This window comes from Mobula hypostoma, chromosome 2 (genome assembly GCF_963921235.1).
Source record: "Mobula hypostoma chromosome 2, sMobHyp1.1, whole genome shotgun sequence".
Lineage (NCBI taxonomy): Eukaryota > Metazoa > Chordata > Chondrichthyes > Myliobatiformes > Myliobatidae > Mobula > Mobula hypostoma.
The window spans coordinates 42327659-42347029 of NC_086098.1; the positions used below are offsets into that span (position 1 = coordinate 42327659).

Sequence of the window (19371 nt, forward strand, 5' to 3'; positions counted from 1 at the left end):
ATGCTCGTCGTCAGCCAGGTCATATTGTCCATGAACTCCCTGTTGGTTGCCTCCATGCTCTCCAGTATTTGTTTTTTTAATTTTAAGTCCTCCTGCGCGAGAGCCAACAACTGTCTGTCGTTTGGCAATTTCCTCTTAAGTTTTTTTAGTCTGTAACTGGACAAACGCGCACCAAATATACCGTTTCCTCCTCACTTGTTTTCTGTAGATGTGTTCTGCACATGCCCAGTTGGAGGAGATCCACCTAAATACCCGTTTCAATGTGGACAGAGGTATTTTCAAAAACGCCTGGTGTGGGCGCCTATCGTTTTTACGCGAATCCAGTGTTTTCAAAATTATCCAGTCTAGTGTGGACATAGCCTTAGTAACTCCTGAAAAGCCAGCCGGCAAGACGTTAGATGAAATTGTTGCAATTTTACAAAATCACTTCAGCCCTGAATTGTTAGTAATAGCTGAGAGACTTAGATTTCACAAAAAGGACCAGTCAAAGGATAAAAGCATTTCTGAATACATTGCAGAAATGTGCAAACTTTCCCAACATTGTGACTATGGAGATGGACTTTCTGATGCATTAAGACATAGGCTTGTATGTGGCATGTATAGTCAAAGCTCTCAGAAGAGGCCACTGTGAAAAAGAGACCTAACCTTAGAATGGGCATTGACTGTTACAGTATTGTTGAGACAGTAGAAAAGGATGTGCCGAGCTACAGAAAAAGAGTTTAGAACATGAAACACACAAAATGTCACTGAATGGTGCAAAAAGCCAATGAAGTTATTGATGCAGCAGATCTTCCCATGATTCAAATGACTGTTGGTTCAAAGAAGACATTTGCAGGAAGTATCACAGACAAGGTCACACAGAGAGAATGAGCAAGGCAGACAGAAAGCACAACCAAAGAGAAAAGCCACACAGAGTTAAAAGTTTCAAAGGCAAAACTAAACAAATGCACAAAGTGGCTGAATATGAAACGGAATCAGACAACACAGAGTGATAAAAGTAAGCTGTAATGCCTCAAACTGCATATCATTACTGAAGCAGAAAGCAAAATCATCTGGATCACAACAGATGACTCTGGTGTAAAGCTGAAAATGGAGCTGGATATAAGGTCAGCTTTGTTTATAATATCAGAGCCTGACTACAACAGACTGTTTTTAAAGTTACCATTACAAAAGACTTCAGTGATGCTAAAGGCTTACAGAGACAGAAAAGTGTCTCCCAAAGGCAGACTGTAAGTAAATGTGATGTACGGAGTAAAAGCACAGCAGTTAGAGCTTTATGTGTTGAAAAGTCGAGAGCCAGTGCTTTTTGGATGTGAATGTCTGAGAAAAATCCAACTAGACTGGCGCATAATCAAAGCTCTCAATCTGTCATCAACAGGCAACTGCAGCCCAAATGGTAGCACAAACCAGAGACTGTCACAGCTGTTTAATGCTAATGAGAAGGTGTTTGAGAAAGCACATCCAGTGCCTTACACACTACGTCTTAAAGTGGATGCTGAACTTCAGAGCTCGGAAGCGTCTGCATTCTTTCCAAGGTTGAGTGGAGTGATTGGGCCATGGCCATTGTCCTGGTGATCAAGAAAGGGAAAGCTGGAGCTGTTAGCATATTTGGGAACTTCAAAGTGAGCATCAGCCCGGTGCTGCGTACTGTGCAGTATCCCTTGCCACGAATAGAAGATATTTTTGCATCTTTGGGTGCCGGGGAGAGGTTTTCATAGATTGACTTGTCTCAGGCCTATCTGCAAATGGAGATTGAGGAGTCAAGCTGGAAGTTCCTCACAATCAACACTCACAGTGGATTATTCCAGAATAATCATCTCATCTTTGGTGTTGCAGTAGTTCCAGCAATTTGGTAAAGAGTAATGGACCAAGGGGTCATTCTGGGGATACTGTATCCCCAGAAAACAATGTTACATTGATGATATCATTGTGACTGGCAAGAGTGATGAAGAACACCTCCAGAACTTTGGTAAAGTGCTTACCAGGCTGAGTGAGTATGGTTTGCGTGCAAAGAGAGAGAAATATGACTTTTTCAAGAATGAAATCTCATACTATGGACATGTCATTGACAAGCATGGCTTACACAAGTCACAAGAAAAGATTGAAGCAGTGCTGCAGGCACCCAAACCTGAAAATGTGTCCCAACTCAGGTCATACTTGGGCCTTGTAAACTACTACCGCCGGTTACTCCCAAACATTGCTGCAGTGCTGCACCCATTGAATGCACTGTACAGACAGGAGCAAAGTGAGAATGGTCAGAAAGATGAGAGAGAGCATTCAAGGAAGCAAGGAGACTAATAATATCAGATGAACTGCTCACCCATTATGTCCCATCTCTGCCCATCAGACTGGTGTGCAATTTGTCCCCTTATGGCATTGGTGCCATTTTGTCACACATTATGAAAGATGGATCAAAATGTCTGATTGCATTTGCTTCAAGATCACTGATGAGTGCAGAATACAACTACACACAGATTGGTGGAGAGTCCAGTATGGCCAATGAAGATGTTCCACCACTACCTCTGTAGACAAAAGTTTACTCCAGTGACAGGCCACCAGACTCTTGTGTCTATTTTGAATCCCAGGAGGGTATCCCAGTGAGGTCTGCTGCCCGGTTACAATGCTGGACACTTTTCCTAGGAACCCACTCTTATGACATAGAGTTCAAGGGTACCAAACAACATAGTAACACTGATGGCTTGTCACGTCTTTCAATGTTGGCAACTAAAGAGGAAAAGTCTTCAATCTGTAACCCAGCAGAGGTGTTCTACACAGCATTGGTGGACTAGTTGCCAGTAACAAATTCTGAAATACAAAGAGAAACAAGGAATGGCCTGACATTGTCAAAAGTGTATGACATCACCATGCAAGGATAGCCAACTCATGGTCATCCTATGTTTCCAGAGTTCTCAGTGAGATGAGACCAACTGCCTGTATGGTTAAGAATGCTAATGTATGGATCTTGTGTTGTGGTTCCCTCTAGTCTGCACACCAGAATGCTAGATAACCTGCATGAAGGGCTTGAGTCCAGTAAGAATGAGAAGTCTCACCTGGAGCTATGTGTTGTGACTGGGAATACATAGACAGATTGAGGACATGACTAAAGGCTGTTTGGGATGCCACAGAATTCAAAATGCACCCCCACAGATACTGTTACACCTATGGAATGTATCTGCTGATGCATCTGTCTTCACTGTGGAGGACAATAGAAGTGTGCCAGAGGTCCGTGAGTGTCAGGGAGCAGGAGTGACTGCATTTGCTATTACAAAGGAAAGTGCCAGGCAAACTCAAAGGTCTTAAGGTGGATAAGTCACCTGGAGCAGATGGACTACATCCCAGAGCCCTAAGAGAGGTTGCTGAAGGGATAATGGATGCGTTGGTCATGATTTTTCAAGAATCACTTGATTTTGGCATGGTCTCCGGGCATTGAAAGATTGTAAGCATCACTCCACTCTTTAAAAATCAGAATCAGGTTTATTATCTCCAGCATGTGATGGGAAATTTGTTACTTAGCAGCAGCAGTTCAATGCAATACATAAAATAGAAGGAAAAAAAAACAAAATAATGGTAATAATAAATAAGTAAATCAATTACACTATACATATATTGAATAGATTAAAAATCGTGCAAAGAAACAGAAATAATATATATTTTAAAATGACGTAAAGCCCGAGGGTTCAATGTCCATTTAGGAATCGGATGGCAGAGAGGAAGAAGCTGTTCCTGAATCACTGAGTGTGTGCCTTCAGGCTTCTGTAGTTCCTACTTGATGGTAACAGTGAGAAAAGGGCATGCCCTGGGTGCTGGAGGCCTTTACTAATGGACACCGCCATTCTAAGACACCACTCCTTGAAGATGTCCTGATACTTTGTAGGCTAGTACCCAAGATGGAGTTGACTATATTTTCAACCTTCTGCAGCTTCTTTTGGCAGGAAGAAGGGAGGAAGGCAAAAGAAAGAAAATTATAGGCCAGTTAGCCTAACATCAGTGGTTGGGTAAATGTTGGAGTCTATTATTAAGGATGAGGTTTCGAGGTACTTGGAGACCAAGAATAAAATAAGTCAAAGTCAGCATGGTTTCTGTAAAGGGAAATCTTGCCTGACAAATCAGTTTTTCAGAAGGCATGTGAAACAGTGCCACACATGATGCTGCTTAACAAGATAAAATCCTATGGTGTTACAGGAAAGTTACTGGCATGGATAGCAGACAGGCTGACAGGCAGGAGGCAGCAAGTGGGAATAAAAGGGGCCTTTTCTGGTTGGCTGCCAGTGACTAGTGGTGTTCTTCAGGGGACTGCCACCTTTCTCATTGTTTGTCAGTGATTTAGATAATGGAATAGTTGGCTTTGTGGCAAAGTTGGCAGATGACATGAAGATAGGTGGAGGAGTTGGTAGTGTTGAGGAAGCAATGTGATTGCAGCAGGATTTAGACAAATTGGAAGAATGGGCAAAAAATAGCAGATGGAATACAGTGTTGGGAGATGTATGATATTGCATTTTGGTAAAAGGAACAATAGTGCAGACTATTATCTAAATGGGGAGAAGGTTCAAACATCAGAGATGCAGAAGGACTTAGAAGCCCTCGTGCAAGACTCCCAAAGGTTAATTTACAGGTTGAGTCTGCAGTAAAGAAGGCAAATGCAATGTTGGCATTTATAGCCGTAGTCATAGTCATAGTCATACTTTATCGATCCCGAGGGAAATTGGTTTTCGTTACATTTGCGCCATAAATAATTAAATAGTAATAAAACCATAAATAATTAAATAGTAATATGTAAATTATGCCAGGAAATGTCCAGGACCAGCCTATTGGCTCAGGGTGTCTGACCCTCCAAGGGAGGAGTTGTAAAGTTTGATGGCCACAGGCAAGAATGACTTCCTATGACGCTCAGTGTTGCATCTCGATGGAATGAGTCTCTGGCTGAATGTACTCCTGTGCCCAACCAGTCCATTATGTAGTGCATGGGAGACATTGTCCAAGATGGCATGCAACTTGGACCGCATCCTCTTTTCAGACACCACCGTGAAAGAGTCCATTTCCATCCCCACAACATCACTGGCCTTACGAATGAGTTTGTTGATTCTGTTGGTGTCTGCTACCCTCAGCCTGCTGCCCCAGCACACAACAGCAAACATGATAGCACTGGCCACCACAGACTCATAGAACATCCTCTGCATTGTCCAACAGATGTTAAAGGACCTCAGTCTCCTCAGGAAATAGAAAATGAAAACAAAGAGATAATGCTAAGCCTTTATAAGACGCTGGTCATACCACACTTGGAGTATTGTCAACAGTTTTGGGCCCCATATCTCAGAAAGGATGTGTTGTCATTGGAGAGAGGCCAGAGGAGGTTCAGGAGGATGATTCCTGGAATGAAGGGGTTAACATATGAGGAGCATTTGGCAGCTTTGGTCCTGTACTCACTGCAAGTTAGAAGGGTTAGGGGGTTCTCATTGAAACCTACCAAATTTTGAAAGGACTTGATAGGGAGGATGTTTCCTATGGTGGGGATATCCAGAAATAGAGGGCACAAAATTGAGGGGCAACCCTTTAGAACAGAGGTAAGGAGGATTTTTTTAGCCAAAGAGTGGTGAATCAGTGGAATGCTCTACCACAGACTGCAGTGGAGGCCAGTCCATGCGTATATTTAACACGGAAGTTGATTGTTTACTCATCGGACGGGGTATCAAAGGATATGGCGAGAAGGCAGGTGTATGGGGTTGAGTGGGATCCAGGATCAGCCATGATGGAATGGCGGAGCAGACTCAATGGGCTGAATGGTCTAATTCTGCTCCTATGTCTTATGATCTTATGGGAGTGGCCATCTTCACCATGGTAAAGAGTACTTACTGACTTTGCTGGCCATTCATGAACTCAAGTCAGCTCCTCACCACCCAGCAACGCATGGTGGACAACTTCCTTTTTTTGTGTATTGGAACTCTGCTCATACAACGACAAATCAAACACCTGCAATGCTGTTTATGAGCAGGAATCTGAGATCTCTCACAGACCTCCTGAAACCAGATCTGTGGAGGGAGGTACAGAATAAACAGATCAGCCAGGTACCAAGTATATCAGCAAAGAACTTCGAAATTAGACAGGTAGTCCTCGGACATGATTACCAAGAAGTCAAGTGGACACCTGGTAGGATAACTACAAGAACTGGACCACAGAGGTACACAATAGATGTTGGAGATCATACATGGAGACATGTGGACCAGATACTGGGTGCTCAGCTGAAGAATACACCTGCGTTGACTGCATCCAGCAAGACAGACACATTACAGCCACCGGACTTACCTCTCAGTATGACTGGAAACCGAGAACATTGTCTTTGACAAGACAGCTGCTACTCCACAGGTCCAGAACTGCTATCCTGAAAGAAACAGAGTGCCACCCAAAAGACTGATTCTTTAATATAGTGAAGTTAGTTATGGACTGTTATTGTGAAAGCATGTTTATTTGAATATGGTTTGTTAAAGGGAAATTGAATGTTACATATACAGTTGTTACACATACAGTTTGCCTACTTCTTCGGCAAGGACTTTTCCACCCCCACCGATGACCCCTTCCCCCGTCTTCAACCCTCCTCCTCTTCATGGACACCCCGCTCTGGTCTTCTGCCTGCTATGGATGTCTTTATTGTTAACTGCCGATGGGACATCAACCGTCTCAACCTCACCGCACCTTGTTCCCATTCCAGACTTACTCGTTCCGAACGCTCTGCTGTCCACTCCCTCCGCACTAATCCTAACCTTACTATTAAACCCGCCGATAAGGAGGGTACTGTTGTAGTCTGGCGTACTGACCTCTACCTTGCCAAGGCACAGCGACAACTTGCGGATACCTCCTCTTATTTACCCCACTAAATATGAGAATGGGATGGCATTTTTGCAAGAGACAGGGTGAGAAGAGGAATAGTCCAGATAGCTGTGAGTCAGTAGGCTTATAGTAGACATCAGTAGATAAGCTGTCTCCAGAGATAGAGACAGAAGGATCTAGAAAGGGGAGGGATCCCACTAAGGAGCACCAGGCCATTGTCTCCCACACCATCACCGACTTTATCCGCTCAGGGGATCTCCCATCCACTGCTACCAACTTTATAGTTCCCACACCTCGCACTTCCCATTTCTACCGCCTACCCAAGATCCACAAACCGGCCTGTCCTGGCAGACCTATTGTCTCAGCTTGTTCCTGCCCCACCTAACTCATTTCTGCATACCTCGACACAGTTTTATCCCCCCTTGTTCAATCCCTTCCTGCCTACGTTCGTGACACTTCTCACGCTCTTAAACTTTTCAATGATTTTGAGTTCCCTGGACCCCACCGCTTTATTTTCATCGTGGATGTCCAGTCCCTATATGCCTCCATCCCCCACCAGGAAGGTCTCAAAGTTCTCCGCTTCTTTTTGGATTCCAGACCTAATCAGTTCACCTCTACCACCACTCTGCACCGTCTAGCAGAATTAGTCCTTACTCTTAATAATTTCTCCTTTGGCTCCTCCCACTTCCTCTAAACTAAAGCTGTAGCTATGGGCACCCGTATGGGTCCTAGCTATGCCTGCCTTTTTGTTGGCTTTGTGGAACAATCTATGTTCCAAATCTATTCTGGTATCTGTCCCCCATTTTTCCTTCGCTACATCGACGACGGCGTTGGCGCTGCTTCCTGCACGCATGCTCAGCTCGTTGACTTTATTAACTTTCCCTCCAACTTTCACCCTGCCCTCAAGTTTACCTGGTTCATTTCCAACTCCTCCCTCCCCTTTCTAGATCTTTCTGTCTCTATCTCTGGAGACAGCTTATCTACTGATGTCTACTATAAGCCTACTGACTCACAGCTATCTGGACTATTCCTCTTCTCACCCTGTCTCTTGCAAAAATGCCATCCCATTCTCGCAATTCCTCCGTCTCCGCCGCATCTGCTCTCAGGATGAGGTTTTTCATTCCAGGACGAGAGAGATGTCCTCCTTTTTTAAAGAAATGGGCTTCCCTTCCTCCACCATCAACTCTGTTCTCAAATGCATGTCCCCCATTTCATGCACATCTGCTCTCACTCCATCCTCCCGCCACCCCACCAGGAATAGGGTTCACCCGGTCCTCACCTACCACCCCACCAACCTCTGGGTCCAACATATTATTCTCCGTAACTTCCGCCACCTCCAACGGGATCCTACCACTAAGCACATCTTTCCCTCCCCCCACCCCTGCTTTCCGTAGGGATCGCTCCCTACGCGAATCCCTTGTCCATTCGTCCCCCCCATCCCTCCCCACTGATCTCCCTCCTGGCACTTATCCGTGTAAGCGGAACAAGTGCTACACATGCCCCTACACTTCCTCCCTTACCACCATTCACGGCCCCAGACAAGTCCTTCCAGGTGAGGTGACACTTCACCTGTGAGTCGACTGGGGTGATATACTGCGTCCAGTGCTCCCGTTGTGACCTTCTATATATTGGCGAGACCCGACGCAGACTGGGAGATCGTTTCACTGAACACCTACGCTCTGTCCACCAGAGAAAGCAGGATCTCCGAGTGGCCACACATTTTAATTCCACATCCCATTCCCATTCTGATATGTCTATCCACGGCCTCCTCTACTGTAAAGATGAAGCCACACTCAGGTTGGAGGAACAACACCTTATGTTCCGTCTGGGTAGCCTCCAACCTGATGGCATGAACATTGACTTTTCTAACTTCCGCTAATGCCCCACCTCCCCCTCATACCCCATCAGTTATTTATTTATATACACACATTCTTTCTCTCACTCTCCTTTTTCTCCCTCTGTCCTTCTGACTATACCCCTTGCCCATCCTCTGGGCTTTTCCTCCCTCCCCCTTTTTCTTCTCCCTGGGCCTCCTTTCCCATGATCCTCTCATATCCCTTTTGCCAATCAACTGTCCAGCTCTTGGCTCCATCCCTCCCCCTCCTGTCTTCTCCTATCACTTTGGATCTCCCCCTCCCCCTCCCACTTTCAAATCTCTTACTCACCCTTCCTTCAGTTAGTCCTGACGAAGGGTCTCAGCCCGAAACGTCGACTGTACCTCTTCCTAGAGATGCTGCCTGGCCTGCTGTGTTCACCAGCAACTTTGATGTGTGTAGCTTGAATTTCCAGCATCTGCAGAATTCCTCGTATATACAGTTTTATGTTGCATAGGTCAGGTCACCTGTCTGAGTGCTACTGGTTCCATGTAACCCAGTACTACCTGTCGCATGGTCAGGTGGTCAGCGACTAAACCAGTTCCCCCACCAGGCTTGCCTGGTGAGGAGGGTGGCTAGACACCCTGCAGGACAAAAAATGAGACCTGTCAAAGGGCGGAGGAACCCTCTCGTAGGGTCAACCGCCATCTAGCAAACACGTGCTGTGAAGCGCGGAAAGGGCATCCCTTGTATCGAAGCTTGGTCTGGCCATTCACTGCAACAGAACTTCCCCAGCTGACTTGGACCCCACCATGCCACTGGATCCGGGAGAGGATGTTGAGAGGGTGGGTCTGGACCCGTGCAACCCCCTACTCACCTAAAATCCACTCACGCACATGCTGTTCCTTTCTGAGGAGTGGGGTATCACCCCACTAACTGACTGAAAGGAACCATCATCATCCTATGGGATGGATAGCCAGAGAGAGAGAGAGATGTTGCATTAATCTAAAGGGGGGAGGAAGTGTAATGTATGGATCTATTGCTTTTGGAGCAATGGCTTTCCTTTGCATTACTTATGGACTGATAACTTACCAACGCGGATTGAGCTGTCGCGCTCTCTCTCGCTGCAAAGTGAATACAGCAGTTAACCTCACCTCTGCATGTGTGGATTTATTTATTGATGTGTAGATGTACAGAATGACAGTACTCACATGGTGCTGGGTTCCTTTCACATATTTGGCCTTGTGCTGTTGAACTTCATGGGGTCTGGACTCTTTATTGAGGACTGGTAGATTGATCTTCCTGCTATTATCCCACTAAACCTCCATCACTAATGGGTCTAAATTTTGTTCACAGGACAATGCTTGGAGCCCACCTGATTTTATCCTACATCTGCTTCATGTAGTGGTAGTGGTAACATTCAGCAGTATTGCTTGCTAATCCATGTTTGGATCAGACTGTTCAGACTGAAAAGACTTCCCTGAAAGGACTGGATGAGTTTTAAGACGGTCTCATCAGTGTTTTTTTTTGTTATCCTTACCACAGTTGGTTTTTCAAATTCCTTATTATGAACTATATCTCATTAGTATGGAAATGATGAATTGAAGTTACATCATGAGCATATCCATTGACATAATTTAGGGAAGTCCCAGGAATTTGTTTTCATTGCACCTGCAATCTAGATATTCCCTACAAGGAGAAAGCAATCCACCATGACAGATTTAATTGAGTAGGAAACAAAAGAGTTTTATTGGATAGTAGCTAAAGAAAACAACAATCTGAAATATACAGTAAATAGGATATAAACCTCAGCTTCATTATAACCATATAACAATTACATCACGGAAACAGGCCATCTCAGCCCTTCTAGTCCGTGCCGAACTCTTACTCTCACCTAGTCCCACTGAGCTGCACTCAGCCCATAACCCTCCATTCCTTTCCTGTCCATATAGCTATCCAATTTAACTTTAAATGAATGGCAAATATCACAATTTGATATAGGCAAGAGTCACAGAATACTATAAGCATGGTCATCTATTTTTGTAGAACATTTCTATTGATTTTTTTTTAAACTCCTTTTGAACTGTTAAATTTCAGGAGAATAATATGTGGAAAAATTTGTATTTTTACCAATGTGTATCAGAATATATTCCATGGTAGTGAGTTCTTTGCAGTTCTGCAGGTTGATTTATTTACTAGCTATGATATTACATTTCACTCTCAAGACTAGTGCTGTAATTTTAACATCTGTAAATGTTATACTGTGACTTGATTTATAAAAAAATTATAAAGATGATTTTATAAAACTGTAATTATTATCAATAATTATTAATTCTGCTTTTTAAATAGCAGAGATGTCAGATAATGGTGTCATAATTCTAAGCTGTTGAAGCAAACATTCCCATCACTTCGCTAGTTTCGGCAATGTAATTTGGTAATTACTCAATTTTACTTTCAAATTAAGGCATTGACACATTCTTTTGTGGGTAAACTGTATAGGGACTTTATCATTAATTATTCCTAGGGGGAATAATTCTAAAATTTAAAAACCGTTTTGAAAATTCTCTTGTTGAAGTTCTCACTTAATCTGAGTTTCTTATCTTATTTATTGCACTGTTTTAAGATAAGCTCTGGATTTCTCTGCCAGAAAGAGACTTGGCAACAAATAACTTATAAAGCAATTTGTAATCCATTTGCAAAACAATTAGATTCAGACTTTATGACACTTTCAAACTTGGGAATTCCATGTGCAGCTCAGAGAATTTTAAATTCATTGCTCATAAATTTTAACAAAGTATACTCTAATCTGAATACATCCATGCCTAATGTTTCTTTTAACAACATACAGAGGTTGAAAGCAAATAAGACCATTAGATATAGGAGCAGAATCTAAAATACCGCTGCCTTAAATATACATAGAGACTTGGCCTCCTCAGCTCCCAATGGCAAAGAATTCCACAGATTCACCAGCTAAAGAAATCCCTCCACATCTCTGTTCTAAATGGAAGCCCCTCTGTTCTGAGGCTGTGTCTTCTGGTCCTAGACTCTCCCACTATAGAAACATCCTCTCCATATCCACTCTGCCAAAGCCTTTCAACATTTAATTAAGTTTCAATGAGGTCACCCCTCATTCTTCAGAATTCTAGTGAATACAGGCCCAGAGACATCAAACGCTTCTCATATGACAAGCCATTCAATCCTGGAATCATTTTCATGAACCTCCTTTGAACCCTCTCCATTTTCAGTGCATCCTTTCTAGGATAACGGCCCAAAATTGCTCACAATACTCCAAGTGTGGCCTCACCACTGCTTTATACAGTCTCAACATTACATCCTTGCTTTTATATTCTGGTGCTCTTGAAATGAATGCTAACATTGCATTTGCCTTCCTCGCCTTAGACTCAACCTGCAAATTAAACATTTAGGTCATTTTGCATAAGGACTCCCAAGTCCTTTGCACCTCAGTTTTTTTGTATTTTCTATTCATTTAGAAAATCTTCTACCCTTTTATTTCTTCTACCGAAGTGCATGACCATACACTTCCTGAAACTGTATTCCATCTGCCATTTCCTTATCCATTCTCCTAATCTGTTGAAGTCCTTCTATAGCCTCGCTAATTCCTCAAAGCTGCCTGCCCCTCCACCTATCTTCATATTGCCTGCAAACTTTGCACCAAAGCCATCAATTCCATCATCCAAATCATTGACATATAACATAAAAAGAATCAGTCCCAACACAGATCCCTATCACACACTACTAGTCACAGGCAGCCAACTAGAAAAAGCTCCCTTTAATTGCACTCTTTACCTCCTACCAATCAGCCACTGCCTTATCCATGCTAGAATCTTTCCCATAATACCATGAATTCATAACTTGTTAAGCAGCCTCTTGTGTGGCACCTTATCAAAGGCCTTCTGAAAATCCGTGTGCACGATATCAACCAATTCTGCTTTGTCTATCCTTATTGTTATTTCTTCAAAGAATTCCAACAGATTTGTCAGGCAAGATTTTCCCTTGAGGAAACCATACTGTACTATGGTTTATTTGATCAGGTGCCTCCAAGTATCCTGACACTTCATCCTTAATAAACTCTAACATCTTCCCAATCACTAAGGTCAGACTAACTGGCCTATAGTTTCCTTTGTTCTGCATCTCTCCCTTCCTGAAGAGTAGAGTGACATTTGCAATTTTCCAATCTTCCAGAACCATTCCAGAATCCAGTGATTATTGAAAGATTATTACTAATGCCTCCAGAATCTTTTCAGCCACCTCTTTCAGCACCCTAGGGTGTACACTTTCTGGTCCAGGTAACATCTACTTTCAGACCTGTCAGTTTCCTAAGCACCTTCTCTCTAGTTGTGTGTCACTTGGAACTTCCACCATACTGCTTGTGTCTTTCACGGTGAAGACTGATGCAAAATACATATTCAGTTTGTCCAACATTTCCTTGTTCCCTGTTACTACTTCTCCAGCTTCGTTTTCCAGCAGTCCGATATCCACTCTTACTTCACTTTTACACTTCGTGTATCTGAAGAAAATTTTGATATCTGCTTTAATATTATTGGCCATCTTTATTTTCCTTCTTTACCCCCTTGAGGACTTTTTTAGTTGCCTTTTGTTGGTTTTTAAAAGCTTTCCACTAATTTTTGCTCTATTATCAACTCTGAGACTTCTTTTTACCGTGCCCATGGTCTGTTCTTTATCAAATTACGATATTGCTTTGCACTGTTGTAACTATATGTTATAATTATGTGTTTTTTGTCAGTTTTTTAGTCTTGGTCTATCTTGTGTTTCTGTGATATCATACTGGAGGAACATTGTATCATTTCTTAATGTATGCATTACTAAATGACAATAAACGAGGACTGCGTGTCCTCATAATCTAATCTAATCTAGTTATCTGCCCTTTCTTTGGCTTTTATGTAGGCTTTGACTTTTCTTATTAGCCATGGTTGCATCACCTTGCTTTTAGAATACTTCTTCCGCTTTGGGATGTATATATCCTGTGTGTTCTGAACTGCTTCCAAAAATTCCAGCCATTGCTGCTCTGCTGTCATCCCTGCCAGTGTTCTTTTCCAATCAATTCTGGTCAACTCCTCTTTCATGCCTCTGTAATTCCTTTTCTCCACTGTAATACTGATCTATCTGACGTTAGCTTCTCTTTTTCAAATTTCAGGGTGAATTCGATCATAAAGATCATTTGCCACTAAGGGTTCTTTTACCTTAAGCTCTCTAATCAATTCCAGTTCACTGCACAACACCCAGTCCAGAATAGCTGATCCCCTAGTGCCCTCAACCATGAACTAATCTAAAAAGCCATCCCGTAGGCACTCTGGAGATTCCCCCTCTTGGAATCCAGCGTCAATCTGATTTTCCCAATTTACCTTCATATAGAAGTCCCCCATGACTATTCTAACTTTGCTCTTTTGGCATGCATTTTCTATCTCCTGTTGTAATTTGTAGACCACATCCTTGCTACTGTTTGTTGGTCTGAATGTAACCACCATTGGGGTCTTTTTACCATTGTAGTTCCAGAATGATTCAATACCTTCTGATCCTACGTCACTTCTTTCTAATGATTTGAATTCATTTTTTACCAGCACAGTAATGCCGCCTCCCCCTGCCTTCCTGCCTGTCTATTTGATACAATGTATATTCTTGGACATTAAGCTCCCAGCTATAATTTTTCTTCAGCCACGATTCAGTGATTCCTACAACATCATACGTGCCAATCTGTAACTGTGCTACAAGTTCATCTACCTTATTCTCTATACTGCACACCATCAAGTATAACACCTTCAGACCTGTATTCACCCTTTTCAATTTTGTTCGCCTTTTATGTTGCAACTCATCCTGTTGACTGCAGTTGTGCCCCTTCAACAGTCTCTCCTCACTACACACTGCTTCTGTTTGTAAACTGGCACCGCATCTTCAGCACTATCACTCCGGTTCCCATGCCCCTGGCAAATTAGTTTAAGCCCTCCTGAACAACTCCAGCCCACCTGCCACCAGGATATTGGACTCCTCGAGTTCATGTGCAGCCATCTGTTTTGTACAAGTTGTATCTACTCCAGAAGAGATCCCAATGATCCATAAATCTGAACCCCTGCCCCCTGCATCAGTTCCTCTGCCATGCATTCACCTGCCCTCACTGGCACGTGGCACAGGCAGCGATCCAGAGATTACTATGCAGGGGGACCTTTTTCTCAGCTTTCATTGACTGAAGGTGGAACTAATAAACATAATTAAGATTCAACCTTAAGAAGTTGCTAAAGTTGAGCTGTTGGTGCCTTTCCAGCATATCCACTGCAACTTTGGTACAACTATTCTTGGGTCTCTACTCCCATGGTCTGGATTGCTAGGCACAGTGATTAACAAGAAAAATTAGCAAATTAAAGGGTATAACTGCAAAGGGACACATGATTCTTCCTTTATTTCATTAAATAAATTGAATGTAAAGTTAATTCCATTGCATGTTTGTGCTCGTCTGTGAAACTTGTAAACAGCAACACAAGAAACAGGCACGAACCTATTCCAAACAATCGCTGCCCACTTTTCACTCAGTGACATTTTTGATTCGATCCACACAGATGTTTTTGCATCAGATATGTGAGACTTCAATGAAGGACTTACAAAAAAACGAATACCCTGTTGCAGAATTCCTTGATTTTTCTTGCCTACATTCTCTGTTTACTGACCTCAGCTGAGTAAACTAGCTGATGAATGGATGGTTTATTCTGCCCTTCACAAGATTTACTTATGGATGTGCTACAACTTTGCATCCTTTAATTTATAATGTGGGTGTTTGACTTGAGTTCTAACTCCCCATGGTGTTTTTGTCAATTTTATCCACTTTTGCTTTTTCTAACAATTGTGATTTAAATTACTTTAGTCAGCTTTAGAAAATGGGCTCTGTCTTACCAAGTGTGTAAGAGTTGAAACACAAGGATTTCAGGAGGGATGAGAGACAGCTGTGTTTACATAGAGGTGAACTGCCTACAAAGGGCCTTACCAAATATAGTTTTGTCTACAGTCTAGTAGGAGACACTTATAAGTGTCTGAGGAAATCAGTTTTTGCAGGCTCCATTCCCCCTGGGAAACTGTGACAGAATTATGTCATATCCTCAAACCTTATCTACAGACAAGATCAACCATTGGGACAGCACTGCCAGTGGCTGTAAAGGTAACAATGCTGCTAAACTTAATGCCTTTGGGTTGTTCCAAAGAAGCAGGGAGGCTACACGTCAAATCAGTCAGCCATGAGCTGGTGCATATAAAAGAGCTGACAGATATGTTGCCCACCAGAACTAACTCATTCTTTTTTCCTCCTCTAAAGCAAACAGCCCTGTGAAAGAGCCTTGACTTTTTTCCACGTGGCAGCATTTCACAAATTATTGGCGTTATTGATTGCTTTCCTGCTCTTTCAGGCCCTGCTTAGAATGGTAAAGTTTTCAGGAAATTAAAGAAATTCAATGGAATAAATTTTCAGGTGGAATATTACCTATCATGGAAACTGAAATCATTTCTTCTGCAGTTGTCATGTTACATAAATTGATCAGTTTGGTAAATTGAGAATATTACATTGCATTGACTTAATGTACTGTAATATGGGACTTAATGTGGGGCAGCACCATAGCAGAGTGGTTAGCAGAATGCTTTTCAGTATCCGCGACCAGGGTTCAATTCCCATCACTGCCTGCAAGGAGTTTGTAAATTCCTCCAGGTGCCCCAATTTCATCCCACAGTCCCAAAGATGTACCGGTTGTAGTATTTTTCGTTTGTGTTACTTACACAGGAGGCATTCTGAAAGAGCAGGTGGTCAAGAAAGAAACAGATGAATCTAAGTGCAAAACAGCAATGATACTGCTGTTAATTATTTGAACAACTCAGCTTTGAAACCATAGAAACCATAGAAAAACTACAGCACAGAAACAGGCCTTTTAGCCCTTCTTGGCTGTGCCGAACCATTTTCTGCCTAGTCCCACTGACCTGCAAATGGACCACATCCCTCCATACACCTCCCATCCATGTATCTATCCAATTTATTCTTAAGTGTTAAAAAAGAACCCGCATTTACCACCTCGTCTGGCAGCTCATTCCATACCCCCACACTCTCTGTGTGAAGAAGCCCCCCCTAATGTTCCCTTTAAACTTTTCCCCCTTCACCCTTAACCCATGTCCTCTGGTTTTTTTCTCCCGTTGCCTCAATGGAAAAAGCCTGCTTGCATTCACTCCCTATCTATATCCATCATAATTTTATATACCTCTATCAAATCTCCCCTCATTCTTCTACACTCCAGGGAATAAAGTCCTAACCTATTCAACCTTCCTCTGTAACTGAGTTTCTCAAGTCCTGGCAACATCCTTGTAAAGCTTCTCTGCAGTCTTTCAACCTTATTAATATCCTTCCTGTAATTTGGTGACCAAAACTGAACACAATACTCCAGATTCGGCCTCACCAATGCCTTATACAACCTCATCATAACATTCCAGATCTTATTTGATTAATAAAGGCCAATGTACCAAAAGCTCTCTTTATGAGCCTATCTACCTGTGACCCCACTTTTAGGGAATTTTGTATCTGTATTCCCAGATCCCTCTGTTCCACTGCACTCCTCAGTGCCTTACCATTTACCCTGTATGTTCTACCTTGGTTTGTCCTTCCAAAGTGCAATACCTCACACTTGTCTGTATTAAACTCCATCTGCCATTTTTCAGCCCATTTTTCCAGCTGGTCCAAATCCCTCTGCAAGCTTTGAAAACCTCCCTCACTGTCCACTACACCTCCAATCTTTGTATCATCAGCAAAAGCTGATCCAATTTACCACATTACCACTTTGTTACGTAGTGGAACTAACTTTAAGCACTTGTTATATCAGTCTGTACTGAATGGGAAAACTGAGGCCTCCATCAGTCAGCGTTGACTATGGATATTGTGTCCTAGCTGTCTAGATATGTAAGCCTGGGCAGTATGATATGGAGAGCAAGCTGTTGCTCACGTAGCAAGCTCCCCCCCTCCATGCATCTGAGACCGATGCAGTTTGGTATCTGCAGCATCACAGGAATTGCCAGTCAACATTGAACTCAATGTTGTACTGCCCTGGGGATTCATGCTCCAGATCTTTCCCTCAGGGCTTATTCCTGAAGCCATCCCCATGAGTGGGTATAGCTGCAAGGCAGCAGAAGCTTGAGATCAGAGTTTTCCTTCTCCTAAATGAGCTGCCAACCACGGCTGACGAGCCCTGTCGGCCTGAAGTGATGGGTTTTAAGGCGCAAGTAACCTTACCTTTGCCCCTTCTCCTGTCAGTAGAAACTGTTCCACCAGGCTTAGTAGCTAAACCTCATGTGAAGGCCAGGAGCTGGTCTTGGATGTCAGAGGCGCACGCCACTGGGAGCATTTAATAGGTAGTGGGAGCTTGTCCCGTTTATCACCACCCCCCCCCCCGCCCCGGCTATAACAACCTTAAGGAAACAAGGGAAAACTACATACACTTAATTGATCAGGCAGTGGAAGAGTCTACCAGAGCAGAAAAATACAGTACAAAGTAATTGGCAATCCAAAAAGGGACAGTTTGACATGGATAAGTGAAAGACTTTGTGTACTACTATTTTCTTTTGTCCTATTAGTTGAAAATGAAAGCAACCCATGTTAAACATTAGAGTGTGTAAGAAAAAGCTGTGTGTGATATTAATATTTCATCAGTTTTGTTATTTTCACATATTAGATAAAATATTGCAAGTATTTTATGGCAGGTTCATCATTAATATTTTTTAAAGCCCTTGATAAACAATATATGTCATTTTGAAAAGGGTAAATTATAATATTAAATAAAAGCAATGCCAGCTGAAAAGCAGCTGAGATCTAACTAATTTGCAAGCAGAAGATCCCTCCAAATGGTGCATCCCGAAGGATGCTGTTGTCTGCTTATTGTGAACATTTCTGACAGATTAAACTGCGGTATACTGATGCCTCAATGCCTGATTCACTTTGCTGTTGTATGCCACAATACAGATGGCTTTGTATCTGGAGTGGTGAGTGGATAATGGTAATAGAACTCATGGACAGTGGTATTTCATGAGGACAAATGCAGTTTGAGAGCCCCTGAAACAACTTCTGCTCTCAATCCTTGCTTCTCCACTTTCAGTCCTAATGTAAGGTTTTGGCCCAAAATATTAACAATTTCTTTCCTCACACAAATCAACTGCTGCTCTTGACTGTACAGTAGTTGTTTGTAGACCACCTTCCAAGATGCCTGCAGAATGGCATTATTTCTTTAGAAAACTTCTCTGGACGCTGGATGCCATAATTTCAGTGTACGGTAAATCTGATTGTTCCCATTCACTCATCTGCCTCTGACCTTTCTTTTCTAAGAAAAAAAACCTGCTACCTGAAATTCACTTATACTAGACACTTTAATTGCCTGTTGTAGAAATATATATCTGCTGCATTTTCAGGAGAATATTTTCAGCAATTCTTTTACTTTCTTGAAGGAATAGCTTTCATTTAGACTGCAAAATGACTTTTTGATATTTCAATGCCTTTTTTTGGAAAATAAGGAAAAGGCTTTATCAAGTACTTTTCATAAGAGCAACACTCCTTTAACATGATGCTAATCATCTGTGCTATGTCCTTACATTGTTTTTACTCATTCTGCAATTGGATTCAAGAATTCTAGATGAAGCTTTTACCATTGGCAAATTGTGCTAGGTTGTCCTTGTTCCCAAAGGAAAGCTG

The 19371-nt window shown here is 42.5% G+C and overlaps 1 protein-coding gene across 14 annotated transcripts in view; it reads left to right on the forward strand.

The window, feature by feature from the left end:
- The window catches only part of dnmt3ab (DNA (cytosine-5-)-methyltransferase 3 alpha b), a 523149-nt gene that overhangs the window by 285839 nt on the left and 217939 nt on the right, over positions 1-19371 (forward strand). The gene's annotated exons all lie outside the window — the stretch shown is intronic.